The 27,407-nt window shown below is 43.1% G+C and overlaps 1 pseudogene; it reads right to left on the bottom strand.

Annotated features, from left to right (window-relative positions):
• Positions 1 to 22,255: 22,255 nt before the first annotated feature.
• LOC133442602 (olfactory receptor 11A1-like) lies at positions 22,256 to 23,211 on the bottom strand (annotated as a pseudogene).
• Between the last annotated feature and the right edge of the window lie 4,196 nt (positions 23,212 to 27,407).

Here is a 27,407-nt window from a genome sequence, read left to right as displayed (position 1 = left end):
GTTACTACAACGTAGGTCTAAGGTTAGGGTTACTACAATCGTAGGTCTAGGGTTACTACAACCGTAGGTCTAGGGTTAGGGTCGCTACAACCATAGGTCTTGGATTAGAGTTACTACAATCAAAGGTCTAGGGTTAGGGTTACTACAACGTAGGTCTAAGGTTAGGGTTAGTACAACCGTAGGTCTAGGGTTACTACAACCGTAGGTCGAGGGTTACTACAACCGTAGGTCTAGGGTTAGGGTCGCTACAACCATAGGTCTTGGATTAGAGTTACTACAATCAAATGTCTAGGGTTAGGGTTAGGGTTACTACAACCGTAGGTCTAAGGTTAGGGTTACTACAACCGTAGGTCTAGGGTTACTACAACCGTAGGTCGAGGGTTAGGGTCGCTACAACCATAGGTCTTGGATTAGAGTTACTACAATCAAAGGTCTAGGGTTAGGGTTACTACAACCGTAGGTCTAAGGTTAGGGTTATTACAACCGTAGGTCTAGGGTTAGGGTTACTACAACCGTAGGTCTAGGTTTAGGGTTACTACAACCGTAGGTCTAGCGTTAGGGTTACTACAACCGTAGGTCTAGGGTTACTACAACCGTACGTCTAAGGTTAGGGTTACTACAACTGTAGGTCTAGGGTTAGGGTTACTACAACCATACGTCTAAGGTTAGGGTTACAACAACCTTAGGTCTAGGGTTAGGGTTACTACAACCGTAGGTCTACGGCTACTAAAACCGTAGGTCTAGGGTTAGGGTTACTACAACCGTAGGTCTAAGGTTGGGGTTACTACAACCGTAGGTCTAGGGTTAGGGTTACTACAACCGTAGGTGTAGGGTTACTACAACCGTAGGTTTAGGGTTAGGGTTACTACAACTGTGGGTCTGAAGTTAGGGTTACTACAACCGTAGTTCTAGGGTTAGGTTTACTACAACCGTAGGTCTAGGGTTAGGGTTACTACAACCGTAGGTCTAGGGTTACTACAACCGTAGGTCTAAGGTTGGGGTTACTACAACCGTAGGTCTAAGTTTAGGGTTACTACAACCGTAGGTCTAGGGTTAGGGTTACTACAACCGTAGGTCTAGGCTTACTACAACCGTAGGTCTAAGGTTGGGGTTACTACAACCGTAGGTCTAAGGTTAGGGTTACTACAACCATATCTAGGGTTACTACAACGATAGGTCTTGAATTAGGGTTGCTACAACCGTAGGTCTAGGGTTAGGGTTACTACAACCGTAGGTCTAAGGTTAGGGTTATTACAACCGTAGGTCTAGGGTTAGGGTTACTACAACCGTAGGTCTAGGTTTAGGGTTACTACAACCGTAGGTCTAGCGTTAGGGTTACTACAACCGTAGGTCTAGGGTTACTACAACCGTACGTCTAAGGTTAGGGTTACTACAACTGTAGGTCTAGGGTTAGGGTTACTACAACCATACGTCTAAGGTTAGGGTTACTACAACCTTAGGTCTAGGGTTAGGGTTACTACAACCGTAGGTCTACGGCTACTAAAACCGTAGGTCTAGGGTTAGGGTTACTACAACCGTAGGTCTAAGGTTGGGGTTACTACAACCGTAGGTCTAGGGTTAGGGTTACTACAACCGTAGGTGTAGGGTTACTACAACCGTAGGTTTAGGGTTAGGGTTACTACAACTGTGGGTCTGAAGTTAGGGTTACTACAACCGTAGTTCTAAGGTTAGGGTTACTACAACCGTAGGTCTAGGGTTAGGGTTACTACAACCGTAGGTCTAGGGTTACTACAACCGTAGGTCTAAGGTTGGGGTTACTACATCCGTAGGTCTAAGGTTAGGGTTACTACAACCATATCTAGGGTTACTACAACGATAGGTCTTGAATTAGGGTTGCTACAACCGTAGGTCTAGGGTTAGGGTTACTACAACCGTAGGTCTAAGGTTGGGGTTACTACAACCATAGGCCTAAGGTTAGGGTTACTACAACCCTAGGTATAGGGTTACTACAACCGTAGGTCTAGGGTTAGGGTTATTACAACCGTAGGTCTAAGGTTAGGGTTACTACAAACATATCTAGGGTTACTACAACCGTAGGTCTTGAATTAGGGTTGCTACAACTGTAGGTCTAAGGTTAGGGTTACTACAACCGTAGTTCTAAGATTAGGGTTACTACAACCAAAGGTCTAGGGTTAGGATTGCTACAACCAAAGGTCTAGGGTTAGGGTTACTACAACTGTAGGTCTAGGGTTAGGGTTACTACAACCGTATGTCTAGGGTTAAGGTTACTCGAACCGTAGGTCAAGGGTTACCACAACCGTAGGTTTAGGGTTAGTGTTACTACAACTGTAGGTCTAGAGTTACAACCGTAGGTCTAGGGTTAGGGTTACTACAACCGTAGGTGTAGAGTTACAACCGTAGGTCTAGGGTTAGGGTTACTACAACCGTAGGTCTAGGGCTAGGGTCGCTACAACCATAGGTCTTGGATTAGAGTTACTACAATCAAATGTCTAGGGTTAGGGTTAGGGTTACTACAACCGTAGGTCTAAGGTTAGGGTTACTACAACTGTAGGTCTAGGGTCACTACCACCGTAGGTCTAGGGTTAGGGTCGCTACAACCATAGGTCTTGGATTAGAGTTACTACAATCAAATGTCTAGGGTTAGGGTTAGGGTTACTACAACCGAAGGTCTAAGGTTAGGGTTACTACAACTGTAGGTCTAGGGTTACTACAACCGTAGGTCGAGGGTTAGGGTCGCTACAACCATAGGTCTTGGATTAGAGTTACTACAATCAAAGGTCTAGGGTTAGGGTTACTACAACCGTAGGTCTAAGGTTAGGGTTATTACAACCGTAGGTCTAGGGTTAGGGTTACTACAACCGTAGGTCTAGGTTTAGGGTTACTACAACCGTAGTTCTAGGGTTAGGGTTACTACAACCGTAGGTCTAGGTTTAGGGTTACTACAACCGTAGGTCTAGCGTTAGGGTTACTACAACCGTAGGTCTAGGGTTACTACAACCGTACGTCTAAGGTTAGGGTTACTACAACTGTAGGTCTAGGGTTAGGGTTACTACAACCATACGTCTAAGGTTAGGGTTACTACAACCTTAGGTCTAGGGTTAGGGTTACTACAACCGTAGGTCTACGGCTACTAAAACCGTAGGTCTAGGGTTAGGGTTACTACAACCGTAGGTCTAAGGTTGGGGTTACTACAACCGTAGGTCTAGGGTTAGGGTTACTACAACCGTAGGTGTAGGGTTACTACAACCGTAGGTTTAGGGTTAGGGTTACTACAACTGTGGGTCTGAAGTTAGGGTTACTACAACCGTAGTTCTAAGGTTAGGGTTACTACAACCGTAGGTCTAGGGTTAGGGTTACTACAACCGTAGGTCTAGGGTTACTACAACCGTAGGTCTAAGGTTGGGGTTACTACATCCGTAGGTCTAAGGTTAGGGTTACTACAACCATATCTAGGGTTACTACAACGATAGGTCTTGAATTAGGGTTGCTACAACCGTAGGTCTAGGGTTAGGGTTACTACAACCGTAGGTCTAAGGATGGGGTTACTACAACCATAGGCCTAAGGTTAGGGTTACTACAACCCTAGGTATAGGGTTACTACAACCGTAGGTCTAGGGTTAGGGTTATTACAACCGTAGGTCTAAGGTTAGGGTTACTACAAACATATCTAGGGTTACTACAACCGTAGGTCTTGAATTAGGGTTGCTACAACTGTAGGTCTAAGGTTAGGGTTACTACAACCGTAGTTCTAAGATTAGGGTTACTACAACCAAAGGTCTAGGGTTAGGGTTACTACAACTGTAGGTCTAGGGTTAGGGTTACTACAACCGTATGTCTAGGGTTAAGGTTACTCGAACCGTAGGTCAAGGGTTACCACAACCGTAGGTTTAGGGTTAGTGTTACTACAACTGTAGGTCTAGAGTTACAACCGTAGGTCTAGGGTTAGGGTTACTACAACCGTAGGTGTAGAGTTACAACCGTAGGTCTAGGGTTAGGGTTACTACAACCGTAGGTCTAGGGCTAGGGTCGCTACAACCATAGGTCTTGGATTAGAGTTACTACAATCAAATGTCTAGGGTTAGGGTTACTACAACCGTAGGTCTAAGGTTAGGGTTACTACAACTGTAGGTCTAGGGTCACTACCACCGTAGGTCTAGGGTTAGGGTCGCTACAACCATAGGTCTTGGATTAGAGTTACTACAATCAAATGTCTAGGGTTAGGGTTAGGGTTACTACAACCGTAGGTCTAAGGTTAGGGTTACTACAACTGTAGGTCTAGGGTTACTACAACCGTAGGTCTAAGGTTAGGGTTATTACAACCGTAGGTCTAGGGTTAGGGTTACTACAACCGTAGGTCTAGGTTTAGGGTTACTACAACCGTAGTTCTAGGGTTAGGGTTACTACAACCGTAGGTCTAGGGTTACTACAACCGTACGTCTAAGGTTAGGGTTACTACAACTGTAGGTCTAGGGTTAGGGTTACTACAACCGTAAGTCTAGGGCTACTAAAACCGTAGGTCTAAGGTTGGGGTTACTACAACCGTAGGTCTAAGGTTAGGGTTACTACAACCGTAGGTCTAGGGTTAGGGTTACTACAACCGTAGGTCTAGGGTTACTACAACCGTAGGTCTAAGGTTGGGGTTACTACAACCGTAGGTCTAAGGTTAGGGTTACTACAACCATATCTAGGGTTACTACAACGATAGGTCTTGAATTAGGGTTGCTACAACTGTAGGTCTAGGGTTAGGGTTACTACAACCGTAGGTCTAAGGTTGGGGTTACTACAACCATAGGTCTAAGGTTAGGGTTACTACAACCCTAGGTATAGGGTTACTACAACCGTAGGTCTAGGGTTAGGGTTATTACAACCGTAGGTCTAAGGTTAGGGTTACTACAAACATATCTAGGGTTACTACAACCGTAGGTCTTGAATTAGGGTTGCTACAACTGTAGGTCTAAGGTTAGGGTTACTACAACCGTAGGTCTAAGGTTAGAGTTACTACAACCGTAGTTCTAAGATTAGGGTTACTACAACCAAAGGTCTAGGGTTAGGATTGCTACAACCAAAGGTCTAGGGTTAGGGTTACTACAACTGTAGGTCTAGGGTTAGGGTTACTACAACCGTATGTCTAGGGTTAAGGTTACTCGAACCGTAGGTCAAGGGTTACCACAACCGTAGGTTTAGGGTTAGTGTTACTACAACTGTAGGTCTAGAGTTACAACCGTAGGTCTAGGGTTAGGGTTACTACAACCGTAGGTGTAGAGTTACAACCGTAGGTCTAGGGTTAGGGTTACTACAACCGTAGGTCTAGGGCTAGGGTCGCTACAACCATAGGTCTTGGATTAGAGTTACTACAATCAAATGTCTAGGGTTAGGGTTAGGGTTACTACAACCGTAGGTCTAAGGTTAGGGTTACTACAACCGTAGGTCTAGGGTCACTACCACCGTAGGTCTAGGGTTAGGGTCGCTACAACCATAGGTCTTGGATTAGAGTTACTACAATCAAATGTCTAGGGTTAGGGTTAGGGTTACTACAACCGAAGGTCTAAGGTTAGGGTTACTACAACTGTAGGTCTAGGGTTACTACAACCGTAGGTCGAGGGTTAGGGTCGCTACAACCATAGGTCTTGGATTAGAGTTACTACAATCAAAGGTCTAGGGTTAGGGTTACTACAACCGTAGGTCTAAGGTTAGGGTTATTACAACCGTAGGTCTAGGGTTAGGGTTACTACAACCGTAGGTCTAGGTTTAGGGTTACTACAACCGTAGTTCTAGGGTTAGGGTTACTACAACCGTAGGTCTAGGTTTAGGGTTACTACAACCGTAGGTCTAGCGTTAGGGTTACTACAACCGTAGGTCTAGGGTTACTACAACCGTACGTCTAAGGTTAGGGTTACTACAACTGTAGGTCTAGGGTTAGGGTTACTACAACCATACGTCTAAGGTTAGGGTTACTACAACCTTAGGTCTAGGGTTAGGGTTACTACAACCGTAGGTCTACGGCTACTAAAACCGTAGGTCTAGGGTTAGGGTTACTACAACCGTAGGTCTAAGGTTGGGGTTACTACAACCGTAGGTCTAGGGTTAGGGTTACTACAACCGTAGGTGTAGGGTTACTACAACCGTAGGTTTAGGGTTAGGGTTACTACAACTGTGGGTCTGAAGTTAGGGTTACTACAACCGTAGTTCTAAGGTTAGGGTTACTACAACCGTAGGTCTAGGGTTAGGGTTACTACAACCGTAGGTCTAGGGTTACTACAACCGTAGGTCTAAGGTTGGGGTTACTACATCCGTAGGTCTAAGGTTAGGGTTACTACAACCATATCTAGGGTTACTACAACGATAGGTCTTGAATTAGGGTTGCTACAACCGTAGGTCTAGGGTTAGGGTTACTACAACCGTAGGTCTAAGGATGGGGTTACTACAACCATAGGCCTAAGGTTAGGGTTACTACAACCCTAGGTATAGGGTTACTACAACCGTAGGTCTAGGGTTAGGGTTATTACAACCGTAGGTCTAAGGTTAGGGTTACTACAAACATATCTAGGGTTACTACAACCGTAGGTCTTGAATTAGGGTTGCTACAACTGTAGGTCTAAGGTTAGGGTTACTACAACCGTAGTTCTAAGATTAGGGTTACTACAACCAAAGGTCTAGGGTTAGGGTTACTACAACTGTAGGTCTAGGGTTAGGGTTACTACAACCGTATGTCTAGGGTTAAGGTTACTCGAACCGTAGGTCAAGGGTTACCACAACCGTAGGTTTAGGGTTAGTGTTACTACAACTGTAGGTCTAGAGTTACAACCGTAGGTCTAGGGTTAGGGTTACTACAACCGTAGGTGTAGAGTTACAACCGTAGGTCTAGGGTTAGGGTTACTACAACCGTAGGTCTAGGGCTAGGGTCGCTACAACCATAGGTCTTGGATTAGAGTTACTACAATCAAATGTCTAGGGTTAGGGTTACTACAACCGTAGGTCTAAGGTTAGGGTTACTACAACTGTAGGTCTAGGGTCACTACCACCGTAGGTCTAGGGTTAGGGTCGCTACAACCATAGGTCTTGGATTAGAGTTACTACAATCAAATGTCTAGGGTTAGGGTTAGGGTTACTACAACCGTAGGTCTAAGGTTAGGGTTACTACAACTGTAGGTCTAGGGTTACTACAACCGTAGGTCTAAGGTTAGGGTTATTACAACCGTAGGTCTAGGGTTAGGGTTACTACAACCGTAGGTCTAGGTTTAGGGTTACTACAACCGTAGTTCTAGGGTTAGGGTTACTACAACCGTAGGTCTAGGGTTACTACAACCGTACGTCTAAGGTTAGGGTTACTACAACTGTAGGTCTAGGGTTAGGGTTACTACAACCGTAAGTCTAGGGCTACTAAAACCGTAGGTCTAAGGTTGGGGTTACTACAACCGTAGGTCTAAGGTTAGGGTTACTACAACCGTAGGTCTAGGGTTAGGGTTACTACAACCGTAGGTCTAGGGTTACTACAACCGTAGGTCTAAGGTTGGGGTTACTACAACCGTAGGTCTAAGGTTAGGGTTACTACAACCATATCTAGGGTTACTACAACGATAGGTCTTGAATTAGGGTTGCTACAACTGTAGGTCTAGGGTTAGGGTTACTACAACCGTAGGTCTAAGGTTGGGGTTACTACAACCATAGGTCTAAGGTTAGGGTTACTACAACCCTAGGTATAGGGTTACTACAACCGTAGGTCTAGGGTTAGGGTTATTACAACCGTAGGTCTAAGGTTAGGGTTACTACAAACATATCTAGGGTTACTACAACCGTAGGTCTTGAATTAGGGTTGCTACAACTGTAGGTCTAAGGTTAGGGTTACTACAACCGTAGGTCTAAGGTTAGAGTTACTACAACCGTAGTTCTAAGATTAGGGTTACTACAACCAAAGGTCTAGGGTTAGGATTGCTACAACCAAAGGTCTAGGGTTAGGGTTACTACAACTGTAGGTCTAGGGTTAGGGTTACTACAACCGTATGTCTAGGGTTAAGGTTACTCGAACCGTAGGTCAAGGGTTACCACAACCGTAGGTTTAGGGTTAGTGTTACTACAACTGTAGGTCTAGAGTTACAACCGTAGGTCTAGGGTTAGGGTTACTACAACCGTAGGTGTAGAGTTACAACCGTAGGTCTAGGGTTAGGGTTACTACAACCGTAGGTCTAGGGCTAGGGTCGCTACAACCATAGGTCTTGGATTAGAGTTACTACAATCAAATGTCTAGGGTTAGGGTTAGGGTTACTACAACCGTAGGTCTAAGGTTAGGGTTACTACAACCGTAGGTCTAGGGTCACTACCACCGTAGGTCTAGGGTTAGGGTCGCTACAACCATAGGTCTTGGATTAGAGTTACTACAATCAAAGGTCTAGGGTTAGGGTTACTACAACCGTAGGTCTAAGGTTAGGGTTATTACAACCGTAGGTCTAGGGTTAGGGTTACTACAACCGTAGGTCTAGGTTTAGGGTTACTACAACCGTAGTTCTAGGGTTAGGGTTACTACAACCGTAGGTCTAGGGTTACTACAACCGTACGTCTAAGGTTAGGGTTACTACAACTGTAGGTCTAGGGTTAGGGTTACTACAACCGTAAGTCTAGGGCTACTAAAACCGTAGGTTTAAGGTTGGGGTTACTACAACCGTAGGTCTAAGGTTAGGGTTACTACAACCGTAGGTCTAGGGTTAGGGTTACTACAACCGTAGGTCTAGGGTTACTACAACCGTAGGTTTAGGGTTAGTGTTACTACAACTGTAGGTCTAGAGTTACAACCGTAGGTCTAGGGTTAGGGTTACTACAACCGTAGGTGTAGAGTTACAATTGTAGGTCTAGGGTTAGGGTTACTACAACCGTAGGTCTAGGGCTAGGGTCGCTACAACCATAGATCTTGGATTAGAGTTACTACAATCAAATGTCTAGGGTTAGGGTTAGGGTTAGGGTTACTACAACCGTAGGTCTAAGGTTAGGGTTACTACAACCGTAGGTCTAGGGTCACTACCACCGTAGGTCTAGGGTTAGGGTCGCTACAACCATAGGTCTTGGATTAGAGTTACTACAATCAAAGGTCTAGGGTTAGGGTTACTACAACCGTAGGTCTAAGGTTAGGGTTATTACAACCGTAGGTCTAGGGCAGGGCTGTACGCTTACTTTTTTGAATGGTAGCACTGGTGCTAGCAAGTTAAAAATTTTAGTAGCACAAATAAAAATTTACTAGCACACCCGGGTGGACAGTTAGTAGGGGTGTAACGATACACTAATCTCACGATACGGTACGATACACGATACTGAGGTCACGATAACGATACGATATTATAGCAGTATTTTTTTAACAACCTTGAATGAGGAACATATGACTGGAAAAAAATGTCTTTTATTTGAAAGACACAAAATACAAAACAATACTGTGCGTTTGCCCTAGTTACAGTTTGTAATGCTTTATAACGGTTTAAGTTTTAAAGAGAAAGCCAGGCCAACCATTTTCCACAAACTGAACTAAAAGTAAATGTCAGGTTTGCATTATGCATCTTCAGTTTCATACAAGTAAAATGTATTTTGCCACAAACTGAATAGTTTCTCTCATGTATGATTTGACTTTTTTATTTTCCAGAAATTTAACAACTAAAATTAAATAAATAAATAAAAGTAAATAAATACATACGATTTTACATCATAAAAAAGATTGATTTATGCTCACATTATAAGTGTAAGAGGAGATTTATTTTTGTTAAGGTTATTTTGGTAATTCAGGGTTCATTATTTTATAAATAAGCTATATTCTTTATATTCTGATGTAAATCAGGGACTATAATGACACTAGTCAGTTTATCTGTAGTTGTTAATACTGTATGTTTTAGATTGGGCGGAGTGATACAGCACTAGGTGCTGTGTTGATGTTCTAAAATCCTACGCTGTTGAGCGGACAGTAAAGTACTCTCAAGCTCAGCAGAAGTTGTCCACGTGTTTATCCTACTCACGACCCGAAAAAGGTTTAATTTAATAAGATAAGACTTAACTCTACACCAGACTTAAAAGTTCAGAGCTCAAAACCCCGCTAGAGTCCCGTGATCGGGACCGCAAAAAGGTACTACTTTCTTCTGAGCGGAGTAAGATTTTGGTCCGCGTGTCGAGGCGCAGTCGCCACGCGCGGTCGGATCATGGATGTATTAATAGCCTTTCCACACGGCCCCCCGGCCGTATGGTCGCGAAAATACAGTATTTATATATGAAATGTCAGAATAGGTAATTTTTTTGACGACACCCCGGTTGAGAAAGGCTGATGTAGGTCAAGAGACATTTATATTGATTTTCACACTTTTTTTAACATGACCCCAGCACAACTCACTCGCACAAATGCGAGTGGATACATATTTCTCTTCGCACCGGCTGATTTTTATTCGCAAATGCGATGAAAACTGTCGCACTGTACAGCCCTGGTCTAGGGTTAGGGTTACTACAACCGTAGGTCTAGGTTTAGGGTTACTACAACCGTAGTTCTAGGGTTAGGGTTACTACAACCGTAGGTCTAGGGTTACTACAACCGTACGTCTAAGGTTAGGGTTACTACAACTGTAGGTCTAGGGTTAGGGTTACTACAACCGTAAGTCTAGGGCTACTAAAACCGTAGGTTTAAGGTTGGGGTTACTACAACCGTAGGTCTAAGGTTAGGGTTACTACAACCGTAGGTCTAGGGTTAGGGTTACTACAACCGTAGGTCTAGGGTTACTACAACCGTAGGTCTAAGGTTGGGGTTACTACAACCGTAGGTCTAAGGTTAGGGTTACTACAACCATATCTAGGGTTACTACAACGATAGGTCTTGAATTAGGGTTGCTACAACTGTAGGTCTAGGGTTAGGGTTACTACAACCGTAGGTCTAAGGTTGGGGTTACTACAACCATAGATCTAAGGTTAGGGTTACTACAACCCTAGGTATAGGGTTACTACAACCGTAGGTCTAGGGTTAGGGTTATTACAACCGTAGGTCTAAGGTTAGGGTTACTACAAACATATCTAGGGTTACTACAACCGTAGGTCTTGAATTAGGGTTGCTACAACTGCAGGTCTAAGGTTAGGGTTACTACAACTGTAGGTCTAAGGTTAGAGTTACTACAACCGTAGTTCTAAGATTAGGGTTACTACAACCAAAGGTCTAGGGTTAGGATTGCTACAACCAAAGGTCTAGGGTTAGGGCTACTACAACTGTAGGTCTAGGGTTAGGGTTACTACAACCGTATGTCTAGGGTTAAGGTTACTACAACCGTAGGTCAAGAGTTACCACAACCGTAGGTTTAGGGTTAGTGTTACTACAACTGTAGGTCTAGAGTTACAACCGTAGGTCTAGGGTTAGGGTTACTACAACCGTAGGTGTAGAGTTACAACCGTAGGTCTAGGGTTAGGGTTACTACAACCGTAGGTCTAGGGCTAGGGTTACTAAAACTGTAGGTCTAGGGTCACTACAACCGTAGGTCTAGGGTTAGGGTCGCTACAACCATAGGTCTTGGATTAGAGTTACTACAATCAAAGGTCTAGGGTTAGGGTTAGGGTTACTACAACCGTAGGTCTAAGGTTAGGGTTACTACAACCGTAGGTCTAGGGTTACTACAACAGTAGGCCTAGGGTTAGGGTAACTACAACCGTAGGTCTAGGTTTAGGGTTAGGGTTACTACAACCGTACGTCTAAGGTTAGGGTTACTACAACCGTAGGTCTAGGGTTAGGGTTACTACAACCGTAGGTCTAGGGTTAGGGTTACTTCATCCATAGGTTTAATGTACACAGAACTAATATGGGGTGGCAGGTCGTTGACCGTTCAGATGAGTAAAACCCACCGGGGGAGTTTTTATTCATTATTATTATTCTATAAAATATGGAAACAGCTGATGAGAATAACAGCAGGACGTCACAGGTAGGATCTGTATCTGCAAAATGAGTAACCAGGGAGACGAGGAGATGTGGGACCTGCTCAGCCTCGTAGACGAGGACGCCATAAACCGCCATATGTCCAGAACCACAAAGGATTATGGTCCATTGTTTGAACAACTGGACACCAAAATGCCAAACCGGGTCTTGGCAAGAACCAGACCCGGCCAATAAACCCTCATCCTGATGTTCACTCATCCTTCTTCTGACAACTACACCTGATGTAGGACAATACGTCATTCTACACGCCCAGGCAGGTATGTTACGTTGATAACGCCTTCAGGCCCAAGATGACAAATGATACCTTTATATTACCCATTTGTTTTGGTTAGGTTTGGTATCCAAACTTGGTCAATGTCTCAAAATGGCTCTGAGGGATGGAAACGCAGTTTCAGATGCACAACTGATCCATTTTTTGTCCACCAGGAGAAGGTGACAGGACCACCTCCTTCTGCAGAACAATGCTTGTTTATTCAAAACTTGAATATACTTCAAGATTGTGTCTTGTGGAAAGACAGAGACGCAAGAACAAGAGACAAGTAGAGACACCGGCTATGACATGGATCCTGTACCAGGTCTACCTTTGTAGACCACAGAGCAGTCTAATCCATGACCAGGACTGTAGACCATCAACTGAGGTTCAGGATTCATCTCCAGGTTTGTTAAACCTCCGTTCTAGAGAACCTCCAGTTGTTCAGAGAGGAGCTGCTGAACATAAAGATGTTCCTGACAACATTCTCTCTGAGCTTACCTGAAACAGTCAGGTTGACTATACTATGATACGACACTGTCGCGAGATAACAATCATATGTGCCCATGTCGTTCTTCTGTAGAGTCGTCATGAGGATGAAGAAGGTTCCGTTCCTGTACGCTTCAGGGAAGCTGAACACTCTACCTCGGTACTTCTTGTCCTCCTCCATGATCGTGACCGAAAAAGCGTCTGTTTGGAGCTGCAACGAGTGACCCACAAATGTTCTGAGCCCCAGAGGAGCCGAACCACGGACCCTGCAGGCCTCGACGTGAATGCCTTTGGACTGACCTGGAGCTGAAAGAGGCCCAGCTGCTGTACCCATTATTACGTACTCTGCTACTAGGGATCACAGAATACGCAAATGAAAGGCAGGTTTTGCGAGTAAAAATATGTTTTTATTTGACCCAATGGTTCTTTTGTTCGACTTGAAATGCGATTGATTAGTCACAGCAGCATGGAAAGCAGTTTACAAATTATACCGAAGAACTAAAATTTATATAAAGAAAATAACTCCAAAGTAAACCAAAGAAATAAGCATAAGGAACTGGACCCTAACCTTAAAATCCTCTGGCACCTGCGAATCAGATTCACACTGAACAGTATTAGAACCAATAGAGGTGGTTACAGGCTCTGCCGCTAATAACCCTACCTCTCTAACATGGAATGGTTTCAACATGTTCACGTGACAGACACGGCTCTTACGCCTTCTGTCGGGAGTGCCAATCACATAGTTAATGTCGCTAATCTTCTCCAGGATCACATGTGGCCCAGAGAAACGGGATGACAGAGCGGAGCCAGGGATAGGCAGCAGCACTAACACCCGGTCTCCTGGATTGAAAGAGCGCACAACAGTGGCCTTATCATAGTGCTCTTTCATCTCTTTTTGAGAATCACACAAAAACTCTCTGGCTAGGGCGCATGCTTTACTAAGACGCCCGCGGAACTTACTCACAAAGTCAGACACATTACTTTGGGGAGAGACGTTCGCGGCCATAAATCTGTCCTTGAGGACCTTGAGAGGACCGCGAAGCTCGTTCGGGCTGAAACCCAATGACTCCTGCACTGCGTCTCGAGCAGCAAAAAGAACAAATGGGATCCCCTCATCCCAAGAACGTGAAACGTCGAGACAGTATTTACGGAGCATAGACTTCAACGTCTGATGCCACCTCTCCAGCGCACCCTGGGACTCGGGGTGATAAGCGCTGGACACAACGTGCTCAATGGACAGAACTTGCATAACTTGTTTGAACACTTTAGAAAGGAAGTTACTCCCTTGGTCACTCTGAACTATTTTAGCAAATCCCCAAGTAGAAAAAAACTTAGTCAGAGCTTTGATTACAGAAGTGGCGGTGATTTTACGCAGAGGAACTGCTTCGGGGAATGTAGTGGCTGCGCACATAATAGTCAAAAGATATTGATTACCTGATTTGGTGCACGGCAGTGGACCTACACAGTCTATGATAACCCGCTCAAATGGTTCCCCTATGGCAGGAATCGGATGGAGCGGCGCAGCAGGAATCGTCTGGTTCGGCTTGCCAGTCAGCTGGCACGTCGGGCAGGTGCGACAATACTGGGAAACATCTCTCTTTAACCCAGGCCAAAAGAAGTGTTTAAGAATACGTGCATACGTTTTTGTCACACCCAAATGCCCTGCCCAATTGTGATCGTGAGCTAATGACAGGACCTGCCGCCGGTATGCAGTTGGGACCACAATTTGGACCACTGCGCTCCAGTCAGCTTCCTCAGAGCCAAAAGGACACCATTTGCGCATAAGCAGTTCCCCTTCACAGAAATAACCCATTTGTTTTGTCTTGAGCGCGTCAGCGCTCACCACCGCAGCAAAACATTTCTCCAGTGTAGGATCATTTTTCTGTGCCATAATGAGGCTTTCCTTTGTAACCGGCAGATTTAAATTCTCTTTTGGGATGCCGATTACCTCCCCCCCCCCTTAATGTTAACACCCGATCGCTGTGCCGACAGTTTAGGAGCAGAAGGCAGTTCGTCCCCCGCAAGGGCCTGCATCACAATGGAATTAGAAAAATCATCCTCACCCACTTTGCGTGCTTGTGCACGAGTAATCGCACACACCGCGAAAACGTTCGGATATTCCTCTCCCAACTCGTCCTGCTGAACATCATCAAAAACAGGACTATCAAGTACCTCAAGCACATGATAGACTTTGTCACCAGCAATGTCATTGCCCATGACAAAAGAAATGCCATCAAAAGGTAATGCATCGCGCACTGCAACTTTAAACTGCCCCGTAACCAGAGCGGACTTCACGTGAATAGTGTGCAGCGGTGCCACGATGAAACCCATTTCCGACCCCCGCATAATGGCACTCGACCCGCAGGCCGTCTCTACACCCAAAGGTAAGACCCCTGACAGTATTACACTCTGCTGAGCACCAGTGTCTCTCAAAATCCGAATAGGAATAGACTGCTTCTCACTGTTAGACACAGAAACAAAACCATCAAAAATGAACGGGTCATAACTTGGATCAGGCCCGGGGCGGACACACACAGAGGAATCAGAACGGTTTTTCTCTGTCTTAACAAGACCCAAACCTTTAGAACCATTTTGCATATTTCTCTGCTCTCTTTTCCTGCACTCTGCAATGAAATGCCCCGGCTTCTTGCAGTAATGACAAACCTGCTCCTCTTTTTTCTTTTCTCCGCCATGCTCAGAAGGAGCCTGGCCTGCCTGCTGCGCGCTATTACGCACGTACCCAGATTTACTCTGCAAGCTTGAACTCGCTGGCTTCACATTGAAAACGCTTTTGTGGGTCAGAACAAACTCGTCGGCAAAAACCGCAGCCTCGGACACAGTGGTCACTCTCTGTTCATTCAGATGCATAGCTATATGCTCAGGAACACATTTCTTAAATTCCTCCAATAACATTAGCTCACGGAGCGCTTTGAAATCAGTTACATTGCTGGCCACACACCACCTGTCAAAAAGGCTCTCTTTCTCTCTAGAGAACTGCACAAAAGTTTGACTCGAGCCCTTGACATGTTGTCTAAACTTCTGTTTATAATGTTCAGGAACCATCTCAAATGCTCTCAATACAGTGGCTTTGACTATATCGTATTGCATACTTTCCTGAACAGAGAGGGTGGCGATAGCCTCCTGCGCCTTGCCGTGCAATTTACACTGCAACAAAATGGACCAATCGTCCTTGGGCCAGTGTAAGGCAGTAGCCACACGCTCAAATGCCCCAAAATACGAGTCAATTTCAGACTCACGGAAAGTAGGAACAAGGCCAATATTTTTGGAAACATCAAAGGGGAAGCTGTACCCAGATTTGGACCCGGGGTAGCACTGGTAACGGGACCGGCATAGAGCGATGACGATGATGATGATGATGATGATGATGAAGTTTGTGTGACTGCAGCCGCAGTCACAGTGGTTGCGGGCGGGGAGAGAGAGACACCAGACATGTTAGCGGACATAGCAGCCCGCTGATTCTCACTTCCAGCTCCAGCTGGCGGATGCAGATTTTTGTCTCTGATTCTATTTGGAGCCTCCTTAGCTCAACCTGAAAGGACCGCTCCCGGTCTCTCTCTTTCTCCTCTCGATCTCTCTCCCGCTCTCGCTGTTCGGTCTGAAGGCGCGCTATGCGCACCCTTGCCTTAGCTCTCGCAGAGCCACTTCTGGAACTCCCTGAGTCGGCCGAGTCCGAGCTTGATTCTAGGCCCGGTGACGCCAGGCCGGGAGTCAGTGTTGCCGCCGCTGCCACGACTTTTTCGGGCTCCACTGTACCTCCCAATTCAGGCCTATCCTCTGCGCCACCTCTTAGCGCCACATTCGCCCCCGTCTCGGCCTTCTCCTCCTTCACCTCCTCCTGCTCAACCACTGCCGGAACCACCAGTACCCCCATGTCCACCAGCTTCACAAAAATCAAATCCTTAATTTTCAGTTTAACCAAGGCCTCATTCACTACAATCCCGTAGTTATTCGCAATGACTATTAAGTCATCTTTGCGACAAGCATCGAATTTGCCAATGGTGGGATCACCCACAAAATCCTCCAAATCAAAGACCACCATTTTCGCCTTTAACCCACAAAAAAGCGTTTACAATTCTAACCTTGCCAAATAGAACACAACTTTTACTCACCAACCATGCCTTTTAAAATAGACGAGCCCCCATATTACGTACTCTGCTACTAGGGATCACAGAATACGCAAATGAAAGGCAGGTTTTGCGAGTAAAAATATGTTCTTTTGTTCGAGTTGAAATGTGATTGATTAGTCACAGCAGCATGGAAAGCAGTTTACAAATTATACCGAAGAACTAAAGTTTATATAAAGAAAATAACTCCAAAGTAAACCAAAGAAATAAGCATAAGGAACTGGACCCTAACCTTAAAATAATAAATCCACTAACTAAACCTAACCTTTAACCAAAACAAGATTACAATAATATTAACTATACTAAACTAACTACTCTAAACCAATCCTCATCAAAGTAGGCTTTTACATCAGTCAGGCGTTGGAGCCATCTAATATTTACCTTACTGCTTCCATTACTTTCACAAGTTAATCAACCAACAAGATTTAGCAGGGCCACAAACTGCTTGGGCTGAGGGAAACCAAACATTTGGCCCCAAAGCTCTCACAACAGGCACACAGAATGGACAGCACGTCTTCACACATGGGTGGTGTGAGACGGCTGACAAAGAGCACTGCTCCAGCAGCAGCTTTGTAGGGGGAGAGGTTCCCTCTGGTTGGCTTCCGGTAGAGGTGGGCGTCGCTCCCATCAGCACACCTGCAGCAGCTCCAACTCCTCCCACACCAGTGGACCTGAGCTGACAGGTGATTTAGTAAAGGCCACCTCCAACAGTAAACACACTCGCCCAACCAAACCTCTGCACCCCAGTAGCAGATACTCACAAATAATAAATAAACAAAAATAGTAAATAAAAATAGCAAATTTACAGGGATGTAACACCCATAATGCACCACTCATCCACACTGAGATGAGGAGCGCAGGAGAGAGAGAGAGAGACTCTTTATCAGGATCCCCTGCTGAGCGTAACCACCTTTGTTCACCAAGAAATGCTGACCGGCCAGACCAAACCACCTTTTTCTTCATTACAAAGATCCACATAAGAAGCTGTTTTGTTTCTGGGCAGAGAAACTTAGTTAACACATTTAACAAGTTTAGTTTTACGTTGTGAGCCGGACCGCTGATGACAACTGTTTTTATTAGCTCAAGTGTTTTTGTTTATTTTATTGTTTGTCTACTGCTGCATCCACGTCGCTGGATCTTGATATCATGCTCTTTCACCACAGAAAACAAAGCCCTCCCTTATTTCCCAGTTGAATGACCAGAGTGCACGTGTGAAGTCAGTTTCACATTGGTCTCTGTGTGGGAAACATCAGAAGAACTTGGTTTTCTGGTAGTGAGAAATGATTCTAGTGTCTTGGGTTTAACTTTTCTCCTCTCATCCTCTCCTACTAACCCCCCCATACACACACAAAAGACATGCAGAAGTTACAACTACAAGGGGAGATTGAGGTGGAACGTGCACACCGCACAGGGAAACCTGATGTGATTAGAGACAGACCGAGATCTATTGTTGTTAAGTTCCTGCGCTACAAAGATAAAACTGCGGTTCTACAAAGAGCCAAACACTTGAAAGGCACCAAGATCTTCATAAATGAGGACTATACTGAAGCTGTAAGGCTGAAACGAAAAGAACTGATGCCAAAACTGAAGGCCGCACGTGAAAAAGGAGACATCGCCTATCTCAGACAAGACAGGCTGATTATCCACCCTCGCACTAGCACTCCTAACTAAGATCTCTTTCTACAACCCATGACAAATATAATAACGTCACAACATAAAAAAGTTAAGAATGGTTTAAGTATTGCTCATATTAACATAAATAGTCTAAGAAACAAAATTAATGAAATAACTGAACTACTATTTGAACATAACTTGCATATACTTGCCATCTCAGAAACTCATTTGGATGCTTCTTTTGATGACGCCGAGTTACAGATAAAAGGTTACAACATCTACAGAAGGGATAGAAATAGATATGGTGGGGGAGTAGCTTTCTACGTTCGAGATCATGTTCCAGTAAAAGTGCGTTCGGATATGATGAATTACAATATTGAAATACTGTGGTTACAAACCTATTTACCTCACAAAAAGCCTTTTCTACTTGGTTGCTGCTACAGACCTCCTAGTGCCAACAATGAATATCTAGAAACAATCTGAAATGCTGGAGAATAACACCGTGGTGGGTCAGGATACTTACTTTATGGGTGATCTGAACATTGACTGGCTTGCTTGTAACTGTCCATTAAAAACCAAGCTGCAAATTGCCTCTACAACTTGTGGACTAACTCAAGTCATGAATAAACCTACTAGAATATGTGTAAAACAAGATGGTACTAAAACAGCCACATGCATAGATCATATATTTACAAATTCCCCAGAGCTTTGCAGTAGTATTTTGTCTCTGCCCATTGGCTGTAGCGATCATAATCTAGTTATAATGGTGAAAAATATTAAAGTGGGTAAACCTGGACCCAAAACAGTGCTGAAAAGATCATACAGTATGTTTAATAAAGAGGTATTTGTTAAAGAGGTGAAAGAAGTATGCTGGCTGGAAGTATTTGAAGCCAATAATCCAGAAATGGCCCTGACTAAATTTGATAAATTATTTTTTCCACTTGTGGAAAAACATGCACCATTAAAAAGGTTCCCTGTCAGGAATACAATCACACCCTGGTTAGATAATGAAATTAAAGAGGGTATGAAAATGAGAGATCTAATGAAAAAAACTGCAATTATAACCGGTAGCAAATGTGACTGGGATCTATATAAGAAAAAGAGAAACTGTGTTACCAAACTAAACAGGAAAAAGAAGAAATTATATTTTGAGAATCGAGTAAAGGAGGTGGGGAATGATAGTAAAAAACTATGGAAGGTCTTAAATGAACTGACAGGTAGGAAAGAAAGATAAAAACAATCCAGCTTTTCTGGAAAAGGATGGTGAGTTTATTACTAAGCCCAGTGGCATTGGCAATTATTTAAATGATTATTTTATAAGCAAAGTAGTGAATCTAAGAGAAAGTATGACTAATCTAAGTAATGATATATCTCATATATTAATAAGAAATAAAATTATGAAAAATAGAAATTCTAAGTTCAAATTGGTAAATGTTAACACGGACAAGGTTATTGAACTAATGACAAAGGGCAAAGACAAACCAGCTGGTCTTGATGGCCTAGACAGCAGGCTTCTGAGGGTGGTTGCTGATGACATTGCTCCAGCCTTGGTTCACATCATAAACTTAAGCTTTACATACGGCACATGTCCTCTTGCCTGGAAGCAAGCAAAAATAGTTCCACTAACAAAAAATAAGAGACTACCTTTTTCTGGCTCAAATAGTCGTCCAATAAGCCTGCTACCGATACTTGGAAAGATGATGGAAACAATTGTGTCTGAACAAATTAATAATTATTTATCAGATAATGAAATAATCAGTACTTCACAACATGCATATAGAAAGGCTCACTCCACTGCAACGGCGTTGACGGTCATGTCTGATGATTGGCTGAGGGAAATTGAAATGAAAAACATGATTGGTGCTGTATTTCTAGACTTTTCAGCGGCTTTTGACATTATAGATCATAACATATTATTAGAAAAACTGGCTTGTTACGGCTTTGAGCAATCTGCACTCAACTGGTTCTACAGTTATCTGTCCAACAGGACGCAATCTGTGTTTTTTAATGGCAGCTACTCAGAAAACAAAACCATAACATGTGGAGTTCCTCAAGGAAGCGGTCTTGGACCTTTATTGTTCACAATCTTTACGAATGACTTACCATGGGCACTAGAAAAAGTGAATACAGTGATGTACGCGGATGACTCGACTATATATGCTTCTGCAAAGACTAATAATGAATTAGAAACTATTATAAATAACGAATTAATTAGTATAGCGGAATGGGTCAGAGCAAACAAGCTAGCCCTAAATTTATCAAAGTCCAACTGTATGATTATCGGGTCAAATCATAATATTGATAAGAATCCTGTTTTGTATATCAAGGTCAATGACATCATTATAAAACAAGTGGACGAAACCAAACTTCTGGGAGTAATAGTAGACAACAAACTTTCATGGAAAAAACATATTTCTGGTCAAAGACAGACTCATATACTCACTGTTGATTGTGATAAGAAACATATCTGTTTTAAAAAAGCCATATGATTTGTTTGAAAACCTCTCTTTTAGTGCAGAAAATCACTGTCACAACACTAGACATGCAACTGTTGGAAATGTTACAATACCTAAGGTTAGATCTAATGCCATCAAACGTACAGTCCTGTATAGAGGAATGAAAGAATGGAATTATTTACCCAATCATGTAAAACTTGCTAACAATAATCAATTCAGAATACTACTTAAAAAATATCTATCCAAGTAATGGTTTCGGTATGGAATAGTTGTGTATGTAATATGATTGTTTTAGTACATGCGATATAATGATATTATTGCATAGTAGTGTTATTATATAATATATATATATATGAGTATGTGTGTATGTATGTATGTATGTATGTATGTGTGTATACATATGTATGTATGTATGTATGGATGTGTATGTATGTATGTATGTATATATATATATATATATATATATATATATATATATATATATATATATATATATATATATATATATATATGTATATATAAATATATAAATATTTAACACTTGTGTAAATAAATTCTGATTAATTTGAATGAGAGAAGTTGTTTGTGTTTATTTTACACATATTTGTCACAATTGCTGGTTGCAAAGGTCCGTGCTCGAATTCCTTCCTTCACTATTATTCTGAAGAATAACTTACCTTGAGACTTATTTTTCTGTTTAGTTATTTTCCTGATTATGTCAGGTGGTGCCCCGTTTTGATTCATTCATTTTGATATTTCAATTTGATAAATAATCTACTTTATTAATTATTAATAATTGTTGAAGAACAATCTTTAATAACTCTTTGATAACTGAACCAGCATCCCCTCTGTGGCACAACATGAGCAATGCCCACGACTGACTTATGTAGGAGCACTGGGTGAAGAAAATTGGAAAAAAATCAGGGATGAAAAAAAATCGTGATACACGATGACTGGTGTCTAAGATTATCCATGTGTACAAGAACTCCCAAACCGTGCAAGTCTACATCACAACACCAGGGTCCACATCTCATCCACGAAACGTAGCAGCTCAACTCCCAACACACATCACAGGATATCAGGACTAAAGAATGGACATGACACCACACATTTGGGATTATACAAAGCATAGTTGTGACAGTAAGACACTTTCTAACATTCAATAAACTCACGTGGAGCTACAAGACCATCTAAGTTCATGAAAAAGTCATTATTTATGTCCACAGTTCTTAATTTTGAGCACTTGTGATCACAAACATGGCCTTTATTTCATGGACTTCACTCGCAGCAAAGAAATGAGGGTTGAAGACAAATAGCTGTTTGCGTATGTGTTTACTTCACATAACATGGAGTTTGATTAGTCAAAAGCATGATTAACTAGTTGGAACTACTTAACTATTTTGATCATTTTAACAGAAATCAGGCTTTTACATAGGTTACGTATTTTGGACATTTTCAGGCCGTACAGTACGGGGTTAAAGAGAGGTTGACACATCAGCAAGTACACGGACAGAAAGATTTGCAGCATGTTGGGAACTCTGCTCATGTCAAACCTGCTCTGTAAGACTTCAAAGAAAATACCAACGGAGAAGTTGATCAGAGACGCCAGGTGAGGTGTGCAGGTGCGGCTTTCTGTCGGGTCTCTTTGGAGCCACAATAACACACTTTTAGGATCCTCATGTAGCTGTAAAGGATGAAAATAACTGAAGCACAGATAATGAAAGCAGTTACAATGAGTCCAAAAATGTTATTTACTTTGGTGTCAGAGCAAGCAAGTTTCACCAGAGAGTAGTTAACACAGTAAACTTTGTCAATGACGTTCCCACAGAACTGCAAAGAGAAACTCAAATATGTCATGATACCTATTAAAAGAAAAACTGTTAACCAAGCAGCTGCAACTAGAAGAGCAACTTTCTTCACTGTCATCAGTGTGCTGTAGTGCAGAGGAAAACAGATGGCTGCATATCTGTCATAAGACATGACAGCTAAGTTAGTAAATTCAACACTTCCATAAGTATGAACACAAAAGACTTGCAGGAAACACAGGGGAACAGAAACGGTGTGAACGTCAGACAAAATCTGTACCAGCAGCAGAGGAAACAAGCCGGTGCTGCCATACAGCTCGTTCACAAACAGGCTGACCAGGAACATGTACATGGGTTCATGGAGACTTTGGTTACAGCAGATGACCACATTGAGCAGAATGTTAGCACAGATGATGAATGCATATAAAATCACAATAATCATAAACAATAAGTATTTAAAATTCTCGGTATCAAAGTAAGCGGCCAGAGTAAAATATGAAACCTGAGTGTAGTGCTTCATGATCTCCATTTTACTCAGAACAAGTTCCTCTTTTTCAGGACGACCTGGATCAACTACTCACGCTGCATTTTCCTACCACTCTCAGCTTTAGAGATGGTAGAACCAGGTGGGAGACTTCAGGTTGTGTGACTGTGGTAACTGAGCTCTGGTGCTGGCTGCGGGGGAGCCGGGACCATCACCGGAGCAGGGGGCTGATAAGTCCGGGACCACCACCGACGATGCGCCCAAGGCAACCGCCGGAACAGCGGCTAGCTGGGGCTGACGCCGACGCCGTCGTCATTATGTTTAATGTTTCCCATTTTGTTGTTTACAGTCTTAACTAGTTTACATAGTTTTTACATGTGTGCACTTTTACGGAGCCGCTGCCTAATCTCATTGTAACATTATAATGATAATAAAGGCTTTCTATTCTATTTCTATTTCTATTTCTAAGTGCTGGAGTTCTGTTTCCGTCGACGTGAAAGTGATGAGTTGGGAGACGAGATATCAGAGGACGAGAGCGAAATGTTTTTTGTTTTTTTTTACGAGAGCGAAATGTTGTCTGTTGACTCCTGTGCAGAGGACGTGTTTGCGCAAGGAGAAGACATTGCTCTTGATAAGTATTTGATTATATAATGACTTATAATACGTACAACTTATGTGTTGTACGTTGTAGTGTTTCATTGTGCAAACAATGATGGAAGGAATGAAAAGATGGAAAGTTTAGTAAATGACTGTGATTTCTTTGTTTTCACATAATAGGCATCATCTGAGGATTCAGATGTGGATTGAGAGCCAGATGTTTCTACCCCAGTCAGCAAGCACTCACGTAGAGAGGATAGTAGCTCATCAGGTGAGGAGCCTCGTCCTCCAACTGTCCAGACAGGTTCTGCAAGCACCAGAAAATCAAAAGGCAGAGGAGAAGAAGGGGAGGAAGAAGAGAAAGAGCCGTTGGTGCCAGTACCAGTCAGGCAGGTTTGTCAACCAGCCCTCAAGAGAAATGGAATGATGTTGACGAGCCAGACTGTGGCCGGGTGCAGGATTGGGGCGTGGTCTGCGGGGGAGTAGCGCACAGGTGATGCGGCTGGAACAACTGATGGTGCAAAGGTGTGTCTAATCAATCTCTGTGTACTCCAGTAGTGTGCAGGCCCTGGAGACGGAGGAGGACGACACGGAGCTGCCGGATTGTGAGACGACGGCTGCGGAGTGTGCCGGTGCATGTGCGTGTCTGGTGACCAATAAAGTCGACCATTTCTCCGCCAACCCACGTGTCCTCATTCCTGTCCGGTTACCCCTAGTAGCACGAGTCGGCTACAGTTACCATTTAAATTTTCCAAATAGATACCCTAAATTGACAAACACAATTTCTGCAACTATATTCGAGCCAGCGGCCATCATAGTATGTAAATATATTTACTCCTAAACAATCTGCAGCAGCTTTAATTTCCACTTCAGTTGCCCAACTGCCAACATTTCACATTTTAGAATGTGTTAAAGTAGCACTATGTAACTTTTACACCTTAATATAATATTTCCAGAGTCATTGTGATGGTACATCAACTTCCAACAGGTTTAATGACACCTCCGTCATGGTCTGAGGGGTCTGTATCGCCTTCACTGGCACTATGTAACTTGGAGGTACATGGTAGGAACCCTTCCACACTACTGGTAAAGCACTACCGCTTTTGTCCAAAGGAGCTGCCAAACTCAACAAAAGCTGAAAGTTACATTGTGCTGCTTTAATGTACTCTGACATTGAAGAGTATTCACTTCTCAAAATTGTATCATATCCCAAAAGATTCCTTTTCCAGCTGTTTAACAACAGCAAGTCTGATTTTCCTGTGGTTAGTCTGTTTGCCACGCACAGCTTGGGATAATGCTCCAAAGAAGCAGTTTCCATCAGCAACAATGTTCTCTTTCCCAATCCTAACATATCATCTTCTGTATCTATAGGCATTGGTGCATCTACTTTTAAATACTCCACATTTAACTGGGTATATATAGCTTGTACAGTTTCTTTGCAAATTGAATCAAACTGCAGCGTTTTAGAAGATGCATCACTAACAAATATAACATCTGAATTAACGTGAGTAACCTCGATGTGTTTTGTTTTTTGTGTCTTTTTCTTAGATTTCAGTTCAGTTCCCTCTGGAATCTGACGCTTTGTACCTCCCCTCTCATTCCTAGGTGGTGATGCAAATGTACATCCCAGTGGTGAATCCAATCCCAAATTTGTTGTTTCACTAGTCTGTAGATGATTTATAGACTTAATTTTTGAACGTACAACCTTATGGCATAAGTTGGAGTCTTTTCTTTTTACATCATTCACTTTTTCCCCAAAAGGTAAAAGGTGTGTAGCACCAACACTCTCAAAATAATTGCTTGGATGATGTTGACCTGTCTTCACAGACATGCCACTGATGGCATACCACTGTGCATTTAAAGACTTCTTTAGGTTATTTATATGAAGCATCAGGTCATTAAGGCATGTGTTGAAAACAGCCACAGATGTGCCAATGGTGGACGTCATCCCAGATGCATCGCGTGTGCCACAATCAACTAACACTTAATAATTGTTGTGAAATAGAATGGCAGTAACTGAATCATGGAGGTTCAACAGGCACATTCCATCTCTCAACAGATTTTCTTGCAGCTTTTCGTACATTTCAGGTTCTTCTTCAAATGGCCCAAAATCCAATAAGTACTTCCCAGTTCCTGCCAAAAACACTTTGCTGTTTAACCAGCTTACACAACTTTCTTTGTTTAGCATCAATCATCTCACTTTGCTGAGCTATGTACACAGCCAAAGCGCGCCCTTCTTCACATATGTCATCGACATCTCTATCATCTCTATCTCTATCTCTAACACAGGAGCAATGACATGTTTGATGGCAGCTACAACACTACAAGCAATCAATGCATTTGTATCAGCAGGAATCAATGGTTCTACTCTGACATCAGTCTCAGCTACAACACCTGCCTGTACTTTTATTGAGCAGATGGAGGAATTCTGATCAACTTCACTGTGAGCTTGGGTTGGACCATTCACCTTTGCACAGTCTTGACAGGAAGTTGATTGACTTGAATGTGCTGCAACACTTGCTCTTGACTCCACCTACAAAAATATAAAAACATGTGCACGCACGGTTGTCCTATCAGTGTTTACACCTACAGTATACCACCTTTGCTCAGGCATACATGCACATGTGCATGGATGGCACACACACACACACACGCATACACACATGCACATGCACGCACACACACATGCGTGCACGCACGCACCTGATCAACTTCACTCTGAGCCTGGATGGATGGACCTTCCTCCTTGGCAAAGGCGTTCTTGGCAGGTGATTTCTTTGAGGAGACTGCAACACGTGCTGTTGACAACTCCTGCAACAAAATAAATAAACAGAATAAAATGTACTCACAAATAAAACTACACTGAGGATTCTGTAGCTTTCTGCTTCTGCCTTCTGCCCTGCCCCTTCTCAACCTTCCCCCGACCCTGCACCCCAACCTGGGACTTGCTGATTGGGCCGGAGCTTCAGGAGCTGCTGCTGGCCTGCGGTCCCCACCCCCGGTCATCCCGCTGCTGCTTCCACCTGCCTGCGGTTGTTGTTCTGGATCTCTGGAACGCGTCAGACAACTTTTGTTGTATTAGATGCTATATAAATAAATTTGAATTGAATTGAATTGAAATTCTGTTCCCTATGTGATTTCTATGTGCAAAAAAGCCATATTTTGCCCCAGAACAAGCTTGATTGAAATTACTTATAACCACTTGAACACCAGCCAAACAATAGCAGTTCAAGTACAGAGCCAATGCAGATCCAGTTTACTAGAGTCTACAGTTTAAAAGATTCATAATATACATCAACTAATGAACCAAACAACTGTGTAGACTAATGACCAATGTATGCTGGGTCTCAGTATTCACATCAGCCCTCTCCACCATTCTCTTCTTGGCTGCCTGTGAACGCTTGTGGGACTTGAGTCAAGGCATCTAAAAGTATAGGCATAAGAGATTCATGTTGCGTTGACATTACATGTTTGCCATGCAGCTACAGTAACACGAAGATAATTCTTGTGTACTAACTTTGCTGCATGTAGACTCAAGAAAATAAAACACCCGCTGCTGCAGTCAAAACAGTGTTGTTGTCGTCGACTAAAACTAAGACCAAAAGTGTTTGTCGACATTTTTCACTGGAGAAAACTAAATGAAAACTAACCTA

The sequence above is a fragment of the Cololabis saira genome, chromosome 4, assembly GCF_033807715.1.
Source record: "Cololabis saira isolate AMF1-May2022 chromosome 4, fColSai1.1, whole genome shotgun sequence".
Classification (NCBI taxonomy): domain Eukaryota; kingdom Metazoa; phylum Chordata; class Actinopteri; order Beloniformes; family Belonidae; genus Cololabis; species Cololabis saira.
The sequence above is the reverse complement of the archived record's forward strand: the minus strand, read 5'-3'. Positions and strand labels throughout refer to the sequence as shown.